This window comes from Bufo bufo, chromosome 9, assembly GCF_905171765.1.
Source record: "Bufo bufo chromosome 9, aBufBuf1.1, whole genome shotgun sequence".
NCBI classification, from domain to species: domain Eukaryota; kingdom Metazoa; phylum Chordata; class Amphibia; order Anura; family Bufonidae; genus Bufo; species Bufo bufo.
In genome coordinates, this window is record NC_053397.1 from 165,869,483 (window position 1) to 165,890,135 (window position 20,653).

A 20,653-nucleotide genomic window follows, 5' to 3' on the forward strand; every position below is an offset into this window, starting at 1 on the left:
AGTTGCTAGGGATGTTGCTAAGCTCTGACAAAGATATTACAGCCTTCTCATTGGCCCACAAGCAAGAAGGGAGGTTACTGCTGAAAAAAAATCTAGAATAATCTCGATTACGAATATATAGCACTATATTTTACATCTTCTCAAATTCTCAAAGCGCAGATATTCGCGCTAAAAATTAGCGATTAGAAAATTTGCGATCAACACTACCCAGTTGCTGCTGTCGGGAGCAGCGGTTCATTTCTGAGACGTCCGTATATTGCTGAGGGAATCCGAAGACCCTTTCCATCTCCATGCTCCGTTACAAGTGGTAAAATCTTTATTGAAATATTTTGGTGGCGTTCAGCGCTAGACTTATATGCGTTAAAATCTTTTGTGAATTATTTCAGTGGAAAAACCTCCACCATTAACTTCCTCCTCTCTTCATTCTCATCCTCAACACACACACTGACTTGACACCCCCCAGCTATATATATATATATATATATATATGTGTGGTGCCAGCGCCACCTAGGGGCAAACAAAGGTAAATGACACTGCCAGCCTGTTAAAGGGAATTACAGTTTAAAGTGCCCACATATATATAGTGGGAAACTGCATCAAGATGAATCAGGCATGGATCAGCCAGGATTTTCACACACCAATGCCTGATGCATCAGACTAGATCATCCATGGTGCCACACCAACAATTTGACAAAAGAGACCGATTTCTTCTGGCTACCTGCCTCAGATACTATTCTGATGCTGTTACCCACCTGATGCCAGACATCTGATGCCAAGTGCTCCTTCTTTCACCCACCAGCTTCATCGGGTACTGGTATTGCCACCAACCTCCACAGTATGTTACCTTGCCACTCCGTGGCCTCCTGATGCTGCTGCCACCTCCAGACTCTGTCATTGTGCCGATCTGTGGTCTCCTCATGCTGCTGCCACCTCCAGACTCTGTCATTGTGCCGCTCAGTGGTCTCCTCATGCTGCTGCCACCTCCAGACTCTGTCATTGTGCTGCTCTGTGGTCTCCTCATGCTGCTGCCACCTCCAGACTCTGTAATTGTGCCACTCCGTGGCCTCCTCCTGATGCTGCTGCCACCATCTCCAGACTCTGTCATTGTGCCACTCTGTGGCCTACTCCTGATGCTGCTGCTGCCGCCACCTTCAGACTCTGTCAATGTGCCACTCTGTGGTCTCCTCATGCTGCCGCCACCTGCAGACTCAGTCATTGTGCCACTAGGTGGCCTCCTCATACTGCTTCCACCTCCAGACCCTGTCATTGGGCCACTCTGTGGTCTCCTCATGCTGCTTTCACCTCACCACTATGTCACAGGTCCACTCTGTGGACTTCTCATGCTATTCCCACCCTCCCCACTTCATGACTGGTCCACTATTTTGGCTTTCGGCTTGGCTGACATCATCATTTATTTGACACTTCTTCTGATATGTCAGAAGAAAGGAAAAATGAGACCCACAACGGATCCTGTCTGTGTAGCAGCTTTAAGGTCTGTATGTTCCTATCAGAATTGGCTTAGGATTTTGTGGCCAAAAGCAGGAGTCATCTCTGTTTTAGATCCACTCCGTTTTTTTCTGCATTTAGCAATACTGATGGATTATTGAGCAAATGCTGACCGAGTGAAGGGAGGATGCTCCACAGACAGGATCCGATTTTTCTGGGTAATTGTTCTGATAGATCAGAGAATGGGGGAAATTAATCAGTGACGTCAACACAAACTTACTGCTGACACCCTCTCCATTCTGTCAGGGGGGCTCTACTTCTATACGCGTTTAATAGAACAGGTTCTGTAGACATCTATGTGGAATCAGCTGACAACAGTGTAAAATGAGTGCACTTCTTCTTGACGCTAACATCGACCTGTAAGGCTGAGTTTGATCAGTTTTGGCCCCGTGACCGCCCAAATAAGTGAAGTATGCAGTGATTCTAAGAGCGACGCCTGTCATCTGCATGTCATACGGACTCACAGTATTATTTCACTACCAAAGCAGACTCCCTATGCATGTTACTGCAAGGCACACCACTATAAGGCTCTCAGCAGCCAGGAAATAGTCTTTTTTAACGCGATTCGCCACAAATAAATAAGGATCGAAGTACATTTTTCCAAAAAATTCCGTGAACCGGCTGAATCGAATTTTTTTACATTTCGCTCATCTCTGGTATTTTCTTTCACTAAACTGCAAGAGATCTTTAAAAAATTTAGACTCTGCAGATGCTTTTAGTATTTGCAATTGTCCTCCTTATTATGGAAATCATGCTGTTGGGTTACTATTCATGTATCGATCCTGTCTGTTCCTACTGTCTTTGTATGCGTGTTCTGCAATACTTGTCCAAAAAAAATGTGCCTGCAGCCAATATAATTCTGCAGGAGGAAAACTACACCGAAAAATTATCCAAACACTCATCAACCTAAACATTTTGGGGGGTCATTTATAAAGACACCGGTCTTAATAAGTACTTGCTGCAAAAATAACCCAATTCAGATGTATACTACAGAGCAAATTTGGATGTCTAACAAAATGAATGTGGATCCACTGTGTCACTTAAACAGATTTAAACAAAACAATAGCTGATCTTGGGGAGACCAACTACAAAAAACACTGCAGAGGCCCATTTAAGTGTCTCAACTGTAAAATGTAAAATAACCGTTGAGCCCCAGTTATGGGTCGACAACAGAGTGAAAGCCAGATATCCCTCCAGGGAAAGAAAACCAAGCAAAGGGGTGTCCCCATTATTGAGATCACCAGATCCATCATATTAAGTGGTCCCTATGTCAAAATTCAGTTCTGTTACAAGCCTTAAGCATGTGACAAAGGAAAAAAACTAAGCCAGTTATCCATCCACAGACAGCTGTTTTAGGGTTTTGCCCCTCATCAGTGTGGAGTAGGATTCTGGTTAAGCGGGAGCAATGCCTAGGAGACTACTCAAACAAAACAATAGCTGATCTTAGGGAGACCAGCTACAAAAAATACTGTGGATTCTCATTTAAGAGTCTCAATGCAGTGGATTTGTTTTGGGGCTACTTCAAAGGGAATTATCTACATTAAGTAGCCCCCTGGTCTTCACCCTTTATAGGGATCTGGAATGGCTGCAGGGGAACTACCAGGCAAGTACATCTTGGAGTTGTTGAAGTGAGTGCTGACCCACAGGGGTCAGGAGACACTGGTGCAGAACACCAAGTGTACAGACAAAACTGTCGAGGTTGGAGCAGGCAACGCTTGTGCAATCCAATAAACAGTCCGAGGCCAGAACATTCAGCTCATGGTTAGTACAGAGATCAGGCAGAAGTCGGTACATGCACAGGCAAACATGCTAATGAAAAGCCTCTGCAGAACACTAAGCTCTATTGCCCAGGTACCCTTCCATAGGGGAAAGTGCATTACGTACCCAAGGGGGGCAGGCATTGGATTCAGGTGGACATGCCAGAAAAGCATGCGCATGCCCTACGGGCACAGACAGGAAGCTGACCTCAATCTACATGGTGTGGACACACAGGGTGGGAAGAAAGAGACACGAGTGGGTCCAAACCCCCTGAAGACCAGGAGCCGTGGAGTGGGTGAGCAATTGGGTAGTTGTGCCCACTGGGAGGAACAGAGCAGCAGTGGTGCACTGGCTGCTGTCATAACAGGATGTTGTACAGAAAGGTTATAGTTATGTGAATGAGCCCTTAAAGGTAGCCTGTCACCAGGAAATTTGCTGTTAAACCGGCACATTGCCTTCTAGGTCTAGCTCAGCTGAATATAATGATACCTTTCACTTTCTGGAGAAAAAGTACTTTTAATCCATATGTAAATTAGAATAAAGTGCACTGAGGCCCATCACATTCTATGCACCCTTGATCCTCCTGCTTCCTCAGCCAACCTCTCCCACTCCTTCTTGATTGACAACCCAGTTCCCTCATAATCATATTGCCTGGTCCTGTCAATCAAAAAGTAGAGGGAGGGGCTGGCAGAGGAAGCAGGAGGAGCAAGAGTGGACAGAGTGGCTTAGGCCCAACTTTGGTGCATATACAACCGCTCATTTGCATATGGATTAATCATTAAAGGTATTTTTCTCAAGAATTAAAAGGGCTTTCTAAGATTTTAATACTGATGACCTATCCTCTGGATAGGTCCTCAGTATCTGATTGGTGGGGGTCCGACACCTGGGACCCCTTGCGATCAGTTGTTTCAGAAGAGCCTTTAGCACTTCTATGGGGCTGAGCTGTGCAAAGGCCACGTGACTGATATCGTCACTAAGCCTAGAAAAAGCTGAGAGAAGGCTAAGGCCTGGTGACAATTCTCTTTACAAAATGTAGGATCTAAACTCTAAATCACAGTGGTTGATGTCAGTAAGGCATGTTTGTATTGGATGTATTGGAAATACTGTATTTAGCTATGCTACTTTATTTGTTCTATCTCGTAATATGTTTTTTTCTCGTAATATTATGTTTTGGCCTCTTTGATTCACATAACTTTGTAAAACTCGACATACATAAAAAAACATTTAGGTAATGTTGTAATTACAATATATTGTTTTTAGAATTTTTGCATTTAACGTGGTAAACTGGAAACACCAAATCAACTTTGGATTATGGAAAATGTGCATAAGATACATATTAATTTGTTGCAGATTTTGCTACCATATTTGCCACAAATTTCACCCTATGCATTGCAAAAGGGTGAAATTCTGTTAGAAATCTGGAACATACATGAGTTTCTGCTGCCAAGTTTCTTGGCACCATATGGGTGAGATTTGCTGTGTTACAGAAAGTCTGTATACCCTATGTAATCTATTTGATGTTATCTTTTTGATGTCTAATAATTCTTTAGTTATATATCATTTCTTACTAATCATTTACCCTTTTTTTTTTATTTAGGTGTTTCCTTATAGTATGGAACAATCGGTATCAGGTCCTTCCTCGCCTTCTACGGCTTGGCAACCAGCCGCACAATCTCCGAGCTCTAGGATACAAAGGGGTGACACTGGTGATCTTGGAGTTACAGACCAACATTCATCATTTTCCCAGGATGCTCCCGCTGCAGAAGAAGGGGGCTCACAAACTGATTTGGATGTGCCATACCCAGATTTGGCTCCTGTGGTATTCTTCTGCCTCAAACAGACCACAACACTGAGATACTGGTGCATCAAAGTGGTTTGTAATCCATATCCTCTTTTGGAGTATTGATTTTGACAAATGTTCTGATACATCATCTTCCTTTGCTATGATCATTTGAGTGAACTCTTGTATAATATTTAAAGAGTTTAGTGAGTGTGAAACAATGTTATTATGCCAAGTAGGTAATTCAATAAGTAACTAAAGGGTTGTCCAGGATTTTAATATTGATGGCCTATCCTCAGGACATCCCACACCCCTGCTGGTCAGCTGTTACCTTGTAAGGCTACTTTCACACTTGCGTTTTTGCCTGAACAAGATTGTATCAAAAGACTCATAGATGAACTGGCCATAGACCATACAGGGAAGAGTCCTGGTGGGTGACTGCCCAGGAGGCTGCCCAAGCCATCCTCAAGGATGCTGGCCAAGTTCATAAAGATCTGGTGCTCACAGAGTTAGATGGGTTTTTCAGGCTCCTGATATCCTCGGGATAGGTAATTTTAATCTGATTGGTGAGGCTCTGACACCCTCCTCCCCTAGCGATCAGCTGTTCCCTGCAGCCTGCAGGAAACAGCTGATTGTTGGGGGAACAGGGTGTCGGAACCTCACTGATCAGATAAAAATTACCTATCCTGAGGATAGGTCATCAATATGAGGAGCCCGGAAAACACCTTTAAATGAGATCAGTCACTTATGTACCAGGCAGGTTGCCACAGGTTCTGAATTCAACTGTATCAATGTCCTCAGAAGTTATCATGTGATATTTTCTTGTGCACCACTATTATATTGCTGGCCCTGCCTACTTTTTTTGGCCCCGCCTGCAAGATGGAGCAAATTTTAGTTTTATTTCCAGGTCAATTTTAAGTTCCCAATCTGCAACTGCACATGACAAGTACATCGTTCTACCAGTTTGCAAAGAATTTGTCAAACCACATTTGAATATTATGTACAGCTTTGGGCATCAGGGTACATGAAAGACATTGTAGAGTTAGAGCGGGTTTAATGGCGAGCAACTAAAGTGATCTATGGAGGAGGGGACTGCAGTAGAAAGATTGCAAAAATGTGACTTATTTATTTTAGAAAAAACTACAGTGTGACCTAATAAGTGTGTGTAGCAGAGGTCAATATTGAGGTCTTTCTAATCTTTTTGCACCTAGGACTGTAACTATAAAAAGGGGGTTCCTCTACGTCTAGAGGGAAAATGGGTTCTGAAGGGAATTCTTTACCGTAACAGCAGTGAGGCTATGGAACCTAACCTTTTGTGCGTAGGAATATTACAAGTTACACATACTAGATTAATGGACATGAAATCCATATCAGAAAGGAATTATTTCTCAAAAGTTCTAGGATTTTTTTTATACATATAGAGGAACATATATCAAGACTGGTCAGGGACGGCGTTGGGGGGGGGGGGGGGGCAAACTGGGCAATTGCCCAGCGCCCCTATGGTCTAAGGGGCCCCCTGCTTCAGTGCTGCTGCTCAGCTGAACATCCGTGGAAGCAAACGGGCGGACAGCTGAACAGCCGCAGTTTACAATGCAGTGTAAGGTCCCCTCCCTGTACACATAACACAAGTCATTACCACAGTGCTGCTCTGCAAACTGACAGCTCCGGACACCAGCAGCACTCTTCTACTGGAGCTGTAGGACCTGCCATGACGTCACGTGCAGGAGGCGGAGGGATGAAGGACTTGGGATGACCTCACCATCATGTGACCAAAACAGGAGGCAGAGCTATGCAGTAAAGTAATGAAAAAGAAGACCAGTGATGCATGGGAAAAAGTGAAGGATTCAATGTAAGTGCCAGGGAAGTGCTGGGAGTTGTAGTCCTCTCCTCTTATACCTCCTGTTATGTAATATCAGAGTACATTACAAGGTGAGGTAAGAGGAGAGAACTAAAACTCCCAGCATGTCCAGCTTGTTATGTAATATCAGAGTACATTACAAAAGGAGGTATAACAAGAGAGGATTACCACTCTCAGCATGTCCAGGTCATTATTATGTAAAATCAGGGTACATTACAACACCCTGGATATGCTGGGAGTTGTAGTCCTCTCCTCTTATAACTCCTCTTATAATGTACTCTGATATTACATAATAATGGCTTGGATATGCTGGGAGTTGTACTCCCATCCTCTTATACGTCCCCCTGTAATGTGCTCTGATATTAAATAATAATGGCTTAGACATGCTGGGAGTTATAGTCCTCTCCTGTTACACCTCTTGCAGTAATGTGCTCTGCATTAGGGCTAGGATGATGGATAGGGGAGGGCAGTCATCCACCTAGGCGCCACTTCTCTACCCATAAAGGGGGGCGCACTCATGGCCGTCCAACTTCACAAGCTTCAGGCCGCTAAGCCTCAAGCCTGTGAGACATTAGAACAGCGCAAGAAGCCGCAATGACATCAATGCAACCTCCTGCACTAGATCTCGCATGATGATGTCATCATGTGAGACCCGGAGCAGGAGTGGTGATGTCATTGGCACCGCATGCATCAGGACTCAGCAACACAAGCCACAGATAAAACTGTGGTCTGCATCGCAGACAGCGGCGGGGAAAACGGGAGTGAGGTGTTTTTTTGTTTTTTTTTATACTAAATGTCTGCACTGCTGGGGACACCAAGAAAGGGGGGAAGGAGATCATTATATATACCTGGCACTACTGGGGAGAATGGAGGAGCATTATATACTGGTACTACGGGAGAACATTATATATATACTGGCACTATGGGGGGGGAGCATTATATATTGGAACTAGTGGGGGGCACTACAAGGGGACATTATGGTTATACTATTACTACAGGGTACTGTAGGGGCACCCGGCACCCTATGCCGATCAGCTGTTTGAGGAGATGGAGTGCGCACGTGCTGTCTCCCTTCTCACTTCTGTATGACTATGGGACAGCAGCAGTGAACAGCACACACCTATCAGACAATTGGGGCATATCCTAGCGATATGGCCCCATTGTCTGAGATGGCAAATCCCCTTTAAGTTAACTTTTTGAGTTACAGGGTCCGGTCAGTTGCCAGTACTTCTGTTTGTTATGTGGTATTGGTGTATACTGGGAGCGATATACTATAACTAGAAAAGTAATCTGTTCAAATAGGTTTTTCATTGATTGTGACTTTTCTATAGATTTTAGGTTTTGAGACCATTAATGATTGCAGTAGCAATAGGAAAGTCTATTCTGTAAGTGTTTTGCTCTCCAAGTAAATTATAATTGTATATTCTCCTTAATAGAGTCATGTTCTTTTGGATGCTTGAAAGTCGACTACAATGCCACTAATATTTAGTAATATAAAATGTATTTGCTATTTATTCTGTTTGCCTCAATAGTCAGGGGTTTATTTGCATCTGCTGCTTTATTAGTCTTGGTGCTTACTGATGATCTGATGATGGTTACTTCTGTCAATCATGTATAAAAGGTTCTCCGGTTCGTAAATAGATTTTTTTTAATCTGAATATTTTTTGCCCAAATAACCTGTTTTTCATGTCAGCACTTTCCTTCTTTTCCTGTTGTTGATATCACTGCTTCCTGTTGCTAGCAGCTTCCTGTTGGGTCTTCTAACCAAACCCAGCATGCTTTGCTCTAATGTTTCACAGGGTTTGATCCACCTGCTGCACTGTTCTTACTGCAGTAGTCGTGCCCGCTATACCTCTCCTCCCCATGTTATCTTGGTAGAGCAAGCTCTGTGAAACATTACAGAGGAAAGCATGCTGAGTTTGATTAGCAAACCTTGCAGGAGAAGCTGATTGAAATAGGAGGTTCTTCCTGTAAACATCCTGCCAGGATGCAGTGATACTGAGAAAAGGCAAAGAAAAGTGCTGACATGGAAAACAGTTATATGGGGCAAAAATATGCAGTGTGTGGGGTACTCTGGGCAGATGAACAAATTTTATTTAACTCGAGAACCTTTTTAAGCGTTTAGGAGCAATTTGCTGTTTCAAAATAAAGCCTGAAAATACTGTGGCATATACATGCCACCCACAGTTTTCAAAGGCAGGGCCGGCTCCAGGTTCCTGTGGGCCCTTTGGAGATAAAGTCTCAGTGGGCCCCCTTGTGGAATTTTGCACGATTCACACAACAATTAAACTGCATGTATTATAGATGTTGCCAAGTACAATAGACAGAGCATGCTACAGAGTGGATAAATGTGATCTAGTCCTTATGCGCCTACATTTTTTTTCCTACCCAGTTTTTCAGTCCCTCAGGTTGCCCCCCTCCCTCCCCATGCTTTACTAAAATCACTATATCTTACTCGTTATATACTGCAGACTGGGAGAGTGTTGCTGAGCTGGAGCCTCTTTGCCCCACAGACACACTGCTCCACTTTATGCTTATGATGCTGATGTGCAGCCAGCCTCCTCTGACTGGCTGCTCACCGTCCGCGCTGGCTACTATTGGCTGAGAGCCGAGGTGTAATTATTCACCCTTTGTGCCAGCACACAGAAGTAATGACCAGATGTGCCCCTTCACAGTAGTTATGCCCACACTGTGTTCCCTTCAGAGTGGTAATGCCCACAATGTGCCCCTCACAGTAGTAATGCCCACATGTGCCTCCTTCACAAAAGCTATGGCCAGATATGTGCCCCCTTTACAGTTCCTATGCCAAGATATGCCCCCTCACAATAGTAATGCCCAGGTATGTGCCCCCTCACAGTAATTATGCCCAGATGTGCCCCTCACAGTAGTTATGCCCAGATATGTGCCCCCTCGTAGTAGTTATGCCAATATATGTGCCCCCTCACAGTAGATATGCCAAGATATGTGCCCCTCTCACAGTAGATATGCCAAGATATGTGCCCACCTCACAGTAGATATGCCATAATATGTGCCCCCTCACAGTTGATATGTCAAGATATGTGCCCCCTCACAGAAGCTATGGCCAGATATGTGCCCCCTCACAGAAGCTATGGCCAGATATGTGCCCCCTTTACAGGAAGTGAAAAAAACAAACAGTAAATCCTCACCTGGTTCCTCCCATGATCTGCACTCTCCAGCAGCAGCAGGATACTGTGACACATAGTGTTGCTGTGTAGGTGGAGGAGCAGAGGCTGATTCCCAGCCTGCCCTGCTCCTCATCCAACGCAGACCAGCACAATGTGTGAGGACATAGTGTTGCTGCTGTGGAGCGCCGGCGGCTTAAAGGCAGAGTGGGGAGTGAACAGCTCCCTGCTTCACCATTACAATCAGCTGTGCTGTGGGGCCCCCCCAGGAGCATTGGTCCCCGGCACTTGCCCGGGTATGCCGGATGCTGGCGTCGACCCTGCTTAAAGAGTTTGTCTTACTTCAGCAAATAGCATTTATTATGTAGAGGAAGTTACTAAAGTATTGTTATTATCCATATTGCTTCCTTTGCTGGCTGGATTCATTTTTCCATCACTTTTTACACTGCTCGTTTCCATGGTTATGACCACCCTGCAATCCAGCAGCGGTGGTCATGGTTGCACAATATAGGAAAAAGCACTAGCCTATGTGCAGTCCCATGGTCCCGACCACCAGAGAGGCTGGTGCTTTTTCCTATAGTGTGCAAGCACAACCACCACTGATAGACTGCTGGGTGGTCGTAACCATGGAAACGAGCAGTGCAAAATGTAATGGAAAAACGAATCCAGCCAGCAAAGGAAGTAATATGGATAACAACAATACATTAGTAAGTGCCTTGTATTAACTTCCTCTGCATAATAAATGCCACTTGCTGAAGTGAGACAACCACTTTAACGTCAATTTGAATGTCTTCTGATTTCTTTCTAGAATCTTCAATTATCTTGAAATCTTTTCCAGTACATACAGTATTTTCTAGATTGTAGAATACTACTTATAAAGAATTGACAATAGTTTTATGCTGGCATGTCCGAGTGCAATATATACTGGAGACTCTGATTGAAAAACTAGGTCATTTACTTTTTGTTTGGCCCCATAGTTTTCATTAAATCCCTGGTGGTATTGCAAGAGCTAGCCGAGAGCTGTACTTGGCTACCTCCTGCAGTTCCATAGAGAATGACTGGAGAAGCAGTGCGCATGCTTGACCGGCCGATCCATCAGACTAGGGGAATGGGACCCCCATTCTCAGGATTGCTGGTGGTCCCAGCAGTCAGACCCCAGCGATCAGTTTGTTATTCCCTATCCTAGGGCTTAGGGGATAACTTGCAAACCTCTTTCAAGAGGACCTATAGCTATGAAATATAATGCAATCTGTAGGCAAGGCAGCATGTTATAGAGCAGAAGGGGTTATGCAGGGGTTTTATATGGATGACCTATCCTCAGGATAGGTCATCAATATCTGATGGGCAAGGGTCCAACACCTGGTACCCTGCCTATCAGCTGATGGGTGGGGATGCCAGGTGTCAGACCCCCACTGATCAGATATTGATGACCTATCCTAAGGATAGGTCATGAATATATATTTCTGCACAACCCCTTTAAGTTTAAAAAAGGAGAGATATAAAACGTATAAATTATTTACTGACTCTTTTTCCACTTTTGGGGTGTGAAAAATATGCAAACTGCATGTTTGTCACCTTTTCAATAGTACTTGCTCAAAAATTTTCGTGCTAATGTCATTTTTCTGATGGCCTTGGCACTTTCCCAAAAAGTGGTGTTGCAAGGGCGGGGAAGATGCGGGTCTGTCAGCCCCTCCACATTTATCATCTTCTACATTATCTTCTGGCGTGGAAGAACACTGAAATCTACTCCAGCCAGTTTAGGTACCTCGATTGCCAGAACTTACGCCACGGGCTCTCCAAGCAGCTGTTTGTACTAAAGCTCCACTGGACCATAAAAGTCAAGTGAGCGTGTGAACACAAGGCGCAAGGTCACACCAAAATGTAGAATGTCATACAGTTTATTGGAAGACAACGCGTTTTAGGGTTCTACGGACCCCTTTATCAAGTCTAAAAGAATAGAAAAAGGAGTAGTGTACAAAATAAAAGATGATAATAAGATAGATGCAATAATCTACTCGTTAGAAAAGGTGCTCACATGTAATTGAGATAAGAAAAAGGCAATGCATAGTAAATATGAGAGAAATTAGAGAGTAAAAATAATATTAAATATATGGACAATAAATAGAATAGATGGCGGCTCACCCTACACAACTTGTGGACCTAGGTGCTCTTGTGCCAGGACTGCCCCACAGTCCTTGGAAGGGATATATTAGGTATATTACTCCAGGCCGGGACAGAGAACGCCGACCCAGCACGCTGACCCACAGGAGGGAAAGAGACTCCGGGGATACGATAAATTGTCTGAAACTACGAGACCAGGTGAAATACTTTCTTACAATACTTTTTTACACACTCAAAAGGCTCCCCCAAACCACAACAGATCCAAATAAGTAAAGTGGATCACAGGGAATACACCTTGTGTAAACACCCAGAGAGTGGAACTCACCCCACCTCCCACAGCTGGTACCTCTACATGGGAGATTTACTGGGATACTATATATGAATGAACTACACCTACAGGACTATATATACCCCTTCATCTGCAATCGGACTATTTTAACTATTTTTCATTTTTTAACAATTTTTTATCCTTTCCAACCGCTTTTTTACTTTTTAACCTATTTTAAGGAATTCATGCTAATTATATGTCCTATTCACTAAATAAATATAACATAGAAACATAGAATGTGTCGGCAGATAAGAACCATTTGGCCCATCTAGTCTGCCCAATATATCTGAATCCTATGAATAGTCCCTGGCCCTATCTTATATAAAGGATGGCCTTATGCCTATCCCATGCATGCTTAAACTCCTCCACTGTATTTGCAGCTACCACTTCTGCAGGAGGCTATTCCATGCATCCACTACTCTCTCAGTAAAGTAATACTTCCTGATATTACTTTTAAACCTTTGCCCCTCTAATTTAAAACTGTCCTCTTGTGGTAGTTTTTCTTCTTTTAAATATGCTCTCCTCCTTTACCGAGTTGATTCCCTTTATGTATTTAAAAGTTTCTATCATATCCCCTCTGTCTCTTCTTTCTTCCAAGCTATACATGTTAAGGTCCTTTAACCTTTCCTGGTAAGTTTTATCCTGCAGTCCATGTACTAGTTTAGTAGCTCTTCTAATTTATCATACATATGTCTCAGGGCACACTCTATTAAAACACTGCATTTCTTCAACATTAACATCTACCTATAGAAATACTTCTCTGCAGCTTCAGGTGATAGAGTGCCTCTACCACTCCATATACTCACCTAATATTAAATATATATATATATAGTAAAATTACTTGTGATCCAAATATATTGATATAGGTAGACAGTACTTACATGCATAAATGAATGAATAAATATATAAATAAATTGATGCATAATTAAAAACCAGGATATATATATATATATATAATCCAGAAAATGGACGGCACTCCAGTTAGATGAAAAAAAATTCGGTGATACCGTTATTCAACCATCTGGTGCAACGTTTCGGCTCTAAATGAGCCTTTTTCAAGTCTGTTTGAAAAAGGCTCATTTAGAGCCGAAACGTTGCACTGGATGGTTGAATAAAGGTATCACCAAATTTTTTTTCATCTAACTGGAGTGCCGTCCATTTTCTGGATTTCATTGCGGGGTAAGAAGTCTATACCCTAGGAACGTGCACCCTATTTTACTCATCTATAGCCAGTGCCGCCATTTTTCTTCTACTTTTATATATATATATATATATATATATATGTATGTAAATACTTAAATAAATTGATGTTTGATTAAAAAAAACTTGAGGATAAAATTATAAATAAATAGTTACAAGCAATGGATATGTACTTTATATAAATCTGTGTGCTAGTTTCAATAGGAGTGCTGAAATAATTGGGGAGTCAGCGGATTGAAGAATTGTGTATCCCTATATATAAATGAGAGGTGAATGGTGATATTCTGGGCTGATTGGACAACTACAAGGAAAGAGTAGTTGGGAAGTTGTTTGACCAGGGTTCTGGAAGTCGAACCATTTTTTTTTGTTAATTCTTTGCACCAGTGTCCTTTGTTATAAAATAACCAGTTACAGATGTTAGCGGAAGTTCTATGGGAAATATGAAATGCATGAAACACAAGTGTTTTTTGCTACCTGCACTTTTGTTTTTTTTAGGAGGCGTTTTTCGTTTTTTTGGGGCTTTATTATGGTGGAAAAACACTATGAAGAAAACACTGCAGTAAGACACACTGGGGGAGATTTATCAAACTGGTGTAAAGTAGAACTGGCTTAGTTGCCCATAGCAACCAAAGGAGCTGTGAAAAATGAAAGGTGGAATCCGATTGGTTGCTATGGGCAACTAAGCTGGTTCTTCTTTGCACCAGTTTGATAAATCTCCCACACTGTGTGCAATAAAACACAGCCCAAAAATACAATGCCACAAATACTACAGGTTGTTAAAAAAGACACACCTGTGGTTATTCTAGCGCTTTTTTTTTTACTGGTAAAAATCCAGAGCCAAAATCATGTGTAAACTCACCCTTAGGGCTGTTGCACACTCTGTGTGTGAACATGATCCTCCGTCCTGGACTTGTAGGAGCGCGCGGCATTATCATCATGTATAATGCTATGTGCCTCTGCTTGACCTTACTTCTACAGAATCATACTGACAGCTTTATGTCACTATCATTCTGTAGCAGTAAGGTCAAGCAGAGGCACACAGCATTATAAATCAGTATAATGCCGCGTGCTCCTACAGGTTCAGAACAGTGGATCACGCTCACACACGGAGTGCGATTCCGGCAATAGACTCACTTGTGTGAAACAGCCCTTAGAAGTCTTTGGGGGAGATTTATAATTTCCCTTTACATCTGAAAAGTGGCGTTAAAAAATTGTAGGCGAGAATTTTTAACTGGGGCTTTTGAAAAAATTGTCGCATCTCCCTTTTTTCGCCGTCCTCGCCACTTTTCTAAAAGGGGATGTGGCTCATAAAAAAAAAAAAAGAAGAATAGCAAGCTACATCTCCCAGCAACCATCAGTCATACGCGCATTGCATCCAGATGCCTTCAGTTTTTCACACAAGCCTTATTCACTTCTATGGAGCCAGAACTGCATGAAAAACGCCCAATATAGAACATGCTGCAATTTTTCCTGAATGCAGAAATGATGCGTGGAAAACAGAGGTCATATAATATAGACCCATTGAAATGGATGGGTCAGGAGTCAATCCGGATGCTATGAGTTCACTACACGCATCACATTGGGAAGGAAAACTCGCTCATGTGAAAAAGACCTTACCTTTCAGTATGTACAGTATGGAATTTGTGATACTTACGGTGTAATTAAAGCGCTTTGGCCTGCCTTCTATAGATTTTGGTATAATGGGTTGCAAAGGTGAAATTTTGTTTAGAAGTCTTAAATCGTGGAACCGAGGCAAGGATTAGATCATAAGGGAACGGCCTGACGACTGCAGATTTGACCACAGATTTGGTCGTGGGTTTGAAGTGACCCAAGAGGAAATTCATGGCAGAAATCCAAACCATGCTGTGGATATAAAATGCACAGATTCCATTGCAGACAATGTCGGGGGTGTGTGGTTGAGGTTTTCTAAAATCTCATCCCCATTTGCAGCTACTGTATTTTCTTTGGATTTTCCCTGCAATTCAGCGCCTGAAATCTGCAGTGTACGTATATGCCATATGTGGCTGCAACCTAAAAATACCATGTTTAATAATGAAACCTTGAGTGGGTGTATGCCAGCTGTAGACATTCCCTTTTGACCTCTGAGTTTGGCTGTAATTGAGCACTTACAGACTTCTATAGGGCCTTACTGTAGCTTATACGCTGACAATTTCATCATTTTTTGTCATATTCTATATTAATCCAGCATTTCAAAACATGGGGTATGCTCCATCAGATGTGCATTACGGAGGTGTCCTAGAAGCAGTGGAGTATGGCATTAAAGCAGCACATGGCCTCATGGACCTCATATGCTTCTCTGCAGCCTCCTTCACATAGCTCTGCAATGTACATGAGACCTTTAAATGGGTATTCCAGCTTTAGGGAACTTTTTACACTTGACCAATACTGTGCTCCACCTGCTCCATAACACTTGGTTCCAGAGCAGAGGTGTCTTTCAGTGATGCTTTCGGTCCCAGGACTGTAGGTTCATGTTCCCCTCTGGCGCCAATCACTAGCCTTAGTGGTGATGTGTCTCCTAGCGGCATCTGACCTTGCAGTGACATGCTGCTTGGAGAAACATCATCCCTGAGGTCAGTGGTTGTCTACAGTGGCGCATGTGACGCCATCCAGATGTGTACAATCCTGGGGCCGGAAGCATCTCTGAGAGGAGCCTCTGCACTGAAAACGAGTGCCTGGGAGCACTTTTTTTTTTAGGTCCAATGCAGTATTCGGCAAATGTAAAAAGTTCCCTGAAGCTGGAATACCCCTTTAAGTATAGACCATTTTATAGTCCTGTATTGATTCATATGACAGAAGCACATCCTGATATGATTTTGATTGGATAAATAATATCTGGTGTGGATGTGATAAAAACAGAATGACTGAGTACAACTATCATTACAGTCATTAATATGTCATCTTCTCTGGTCTCCAGAAATGGGTGATGAGTATGATGTCATATGATGTCAACACATTGGTCAAATCTGGAGCAGCTAAAGCGTTAGCTCAATGAGACCAGGCAGCCCAGTGGTTTGCTTTTATAAAAAGACCTTTGTTCTCCCTGATTGAAAAGGATGCTTTGCTTTTCCTCTGATTTTTATGATCAAAAGAATGTCATCAAAGACTGCAACGTTTACACCTCCAGCTCAGTCTATATACCTAGTCTCCCCCAGGAAGAGACACTGACATTTATATCTCTTCATCTTTTATTTTCCCTTGGGGTTATGCAAATAGTCAGGAGGAGGTTTTTAATACATCCCCCCCAAAACTGATTTTAAGGTACAGATTTCCTGAACTATAGTACTCATTGCTATATGGTGAATAAAGTAGCATACACTGATGTCCTAGAACTGCTTGATTGCAAATGAGATTTTAACCCTCCTGTACCCTTAAAGTGTAACTGTCATATTTTAATTTTATTTGCTAGTTTATTAGAGATAGGCATGTATACCTGAGTTAGTCTGTCAATGATTGTTAAAAGATCTGTAATTACCATATAATAACAGCGTTCATTAATGTCCCCTGTCCCTTTCCACTGCTCCCTTAAAGAGGACCTTTCACCGATTCTTACCCTATGAACCAAGTATACAGACATGTAGAGCGGCGCCTGGGGATCTCACTGCACTTACTATTATCCCCGGGCGCCGCTCCGTTCTCCTGCTATGTCCTCCGGTATCTCCGTTCCCTAAGTTATGGTAGGCGGAGTCTGCCCTAGCGCTGGCCAATCGCATTGCAGAGCTCACAGCCTGGGAGAAAATAACCTCCCAGGCTGTGAGCTCTGCGCTGCGATTGGCCAGCGCTAGGGCAGACTCCGACTACCATAACTTAGGGACTGGTATCTCCGCCTACTATAACTTAGTGAACGGAGATACCGGAGGGCATAGCGGCAGAACGGAGCGGCGCCCGGGGATATTAGTAAGTGCAGAGAGATTCACGGGCGCCGCTCTCCATGTCTGTATAGTTAGTTCATAGGGTAAGAATCGGTGAAAGGTCCTCTTTAACCACCTCAGCCCCCAGTGCTTAAACACCCTGAAAGACCAGGCCACTTTTTACACTTCTGACCTACACTACTTTCACCGTTTATTGCTCGGTCATGCAACTTACCACCCAAATGAATTTTACCTCCTTTTCTTCTCACTAATAGAGCTTTCATTTGGTGGTATTTCATTGCTGCTGACATTTTTACTTTTTTTGTTATTAATCGAAATTTAACGATTTTTTTGCAAAAAAATGACATTTTTCACTTTCAGTTGTAAAATTTTGCAAAAAAAAACGACATCCATATAGAAATTTTGCTCTAAATTTATAGTTCTACATGTCTTTGATAAAAAAAAAATGTTTGGGTAAAAAAAAAATGGTTTGGGTAAAAGTTATAGCGTTTACAAACTATGGTACAAAAATGTGAATTTCCGCTTTTTGAAGCAGCTCTGACTTTCTGAGCACCTGTCATGTTTCCTGAGGTTCTACAATGCCCAGACAGTACAAACACCCCACAAATGACCCCATTTCTGAAAGTACACACCCTAAGGTATTCGCTGATGGGCATAGTGAGTTCATAGAACTTTTTATTTTTTGTCACAAGTTAGCGGAAAATGATGATTTTTTTTTTTTTTTTTTTTTTTCCTTACAAAGTCTCATATTCCACTAACTTGTGACAAAAAATAAAAACTTCTATGAACTCACTATGCCCATCAGCGAATACCTTGGGGTCTCTTCTTTCCAAAATGGGGTCACTTGTGGGGTAGTTATACTGCCCTGGCATTCTAGGGGCCCAAATGTGTGGTAAGGAGTTTGAAATCAAATTCTGTAAAAAATGACCTGTGAAATCCGAAAGGTGCTCTTTGGAATATGGGCCCCTTTGCCCACCTAGGCTGCAAAAAAGTGTCACACATCTGGTATCTCCGTACTCAGGAGAAGGTGGGGAATGTGTTTTGGGGTGTCATTTTATATATACCCATGCTGGGTGAGAGAAATATCTTGGCAAAAGACAACTTTTCCCATTTTTTTATACAAAGTTGTCATTTGACCAAGATATTTATCTCACCCAGCATGGGTATATGTAAAAAGACACCCCAAAACACATTCCTCAACTTCTCCTGAGTACGGGGATACCAGATGTGTGACACTTTTTTGCAGCCTAGGTGGGCAAAGGGGCCCATATTCCAAAGAGCACCTTTCGGATTTCACTCCTCATTTTTTCCTGAATTTGATTTCAAACTCCTTACCACACATTTGGGCCCCTAGAATACCAGGGCAGTATAACTACCCCACAAGTGACCCCATTTTGGAAAGAAGACACCCCAAGGTATTCCGTGAGGGGCATGGCGAGTTCCTAGAATTTTTTATTTTTTGTCACAAGTTAGTGGAAAATGATGATTTTTTTTTTTTTTTTTTTTTTCATACAAAGTCTCATATTCCACAAACTTGTGACAAAAAATAAAAACTTCCATGAACTCACTATGCCCATCAGCGAATACCTTGGGGTCTCTTCTTTCCAAAATGGGGTCACTTGTGGGGTAGTTATACTGCCCTGGCATTCTAGGGGCCCAAATGTGTGGTAAGTAGGTAAATGACCTGTGAAATCCGAAAGGTGCTCTTTGGAATGTGGGCCCCTTTGCCCACCTAGGCTGCAAAAAAGTGTCACACATCTGGTATCTCTGTATTCAGGAGAAGTTGAGGAATGTGTTTTGGGGTGTCTTTTTACATATACCCATGCTGGGTGAGATAAATATCTTGGTCAAATGCCAACTTTGTATAAAAAAATGGGAAAAGTTGTCTTTTGCCAAGATATTTCTCTCACCCAGCATGGGTATATGTAAAATGACACCCCAAAACACATTCCCCAACTTCTCCCGATTACGGAGATACCAGATGTGTGACACTTTTTTGCAGCCGAGGTGGGCAAAGGGGCCCATATTCAAAAGAGCACCTTTCGGATTTCACAGGTCATTTTTTACAGAATTTGATTTCAAACTCCTTACCACACATTTGGGCCCCTAGAATGCCAGGGCAATATAACTACCCCACAAGTGACCCCATTTTGGAAAGAAGAGACCCCAAGGTATTCGCTGATGGGCAAAGTGAGTTCATGGAAGTTTTTATTTTTTGTCACAAGTTAGTGGAATATGAGACTTTGTATGAAAAAAAAAAAAAAAAAAAAAATAAGCATTTTCCACTAACTTGTGACAAAAAATAAAAAATTCTAGGAACTCGCCATGCCCCTCACGGAATACCTTGGGGTGTCTTCTTTCCAAAATGGGGTCACTTGTGGGGTAGTTATACTGCCCTGGCATTTTCCAGGGGCCCTAATGTGTGGTAAGTAGGTAAATGACCTGTGAAATCCTAAAGGTGCTCTTTGGAATATGGGCCCCTTTGCCCACCTAGGCTGCAAAAAAGTGTCACACATGTGGTATCGCCGTATTCAGGAGAAGTTGGGGAATGTGTTTTGGGGTGTCATTTTACATATACCCATGCTGGGTGAGAGAAATATCTTGGCAAAAGACAACTTTTCCCATTTTTTTATACAAAGTTGGCATTTGACCAAGATATTTCTCTCACCCAGCATGGGTATATGTAAAATGACACCCCAAAACACATTCCCCAACTTCTCCTGAGTACGGCGATACCAGATGTGTGACACTTTTTTGCAGCCTAGATGCGCAAAGGTGCCCAAATTCCTTTTAGGAGGGCATTTTTAGACATTTGGATACCAGACTTCTTCTCACGCTTTGGGGCCCCTAGAATGCCAGGGCAGTATAAATACCCCACATGTGACCCCATTTTGGAAAGAAGACACCCCAAGGTATTCAATGAGGGGCATGGCGAGTTCATAGAAATTTTTTTTTTTTGGCACAAGTTAGCGGAAATTGATATTTTTAATTTTTTTCTCACAAAGTCTCCCGTTCCGCTAACTTGGGACAAAAATTTCAATCTTTCATGGACTCAATATGCCCCTCACG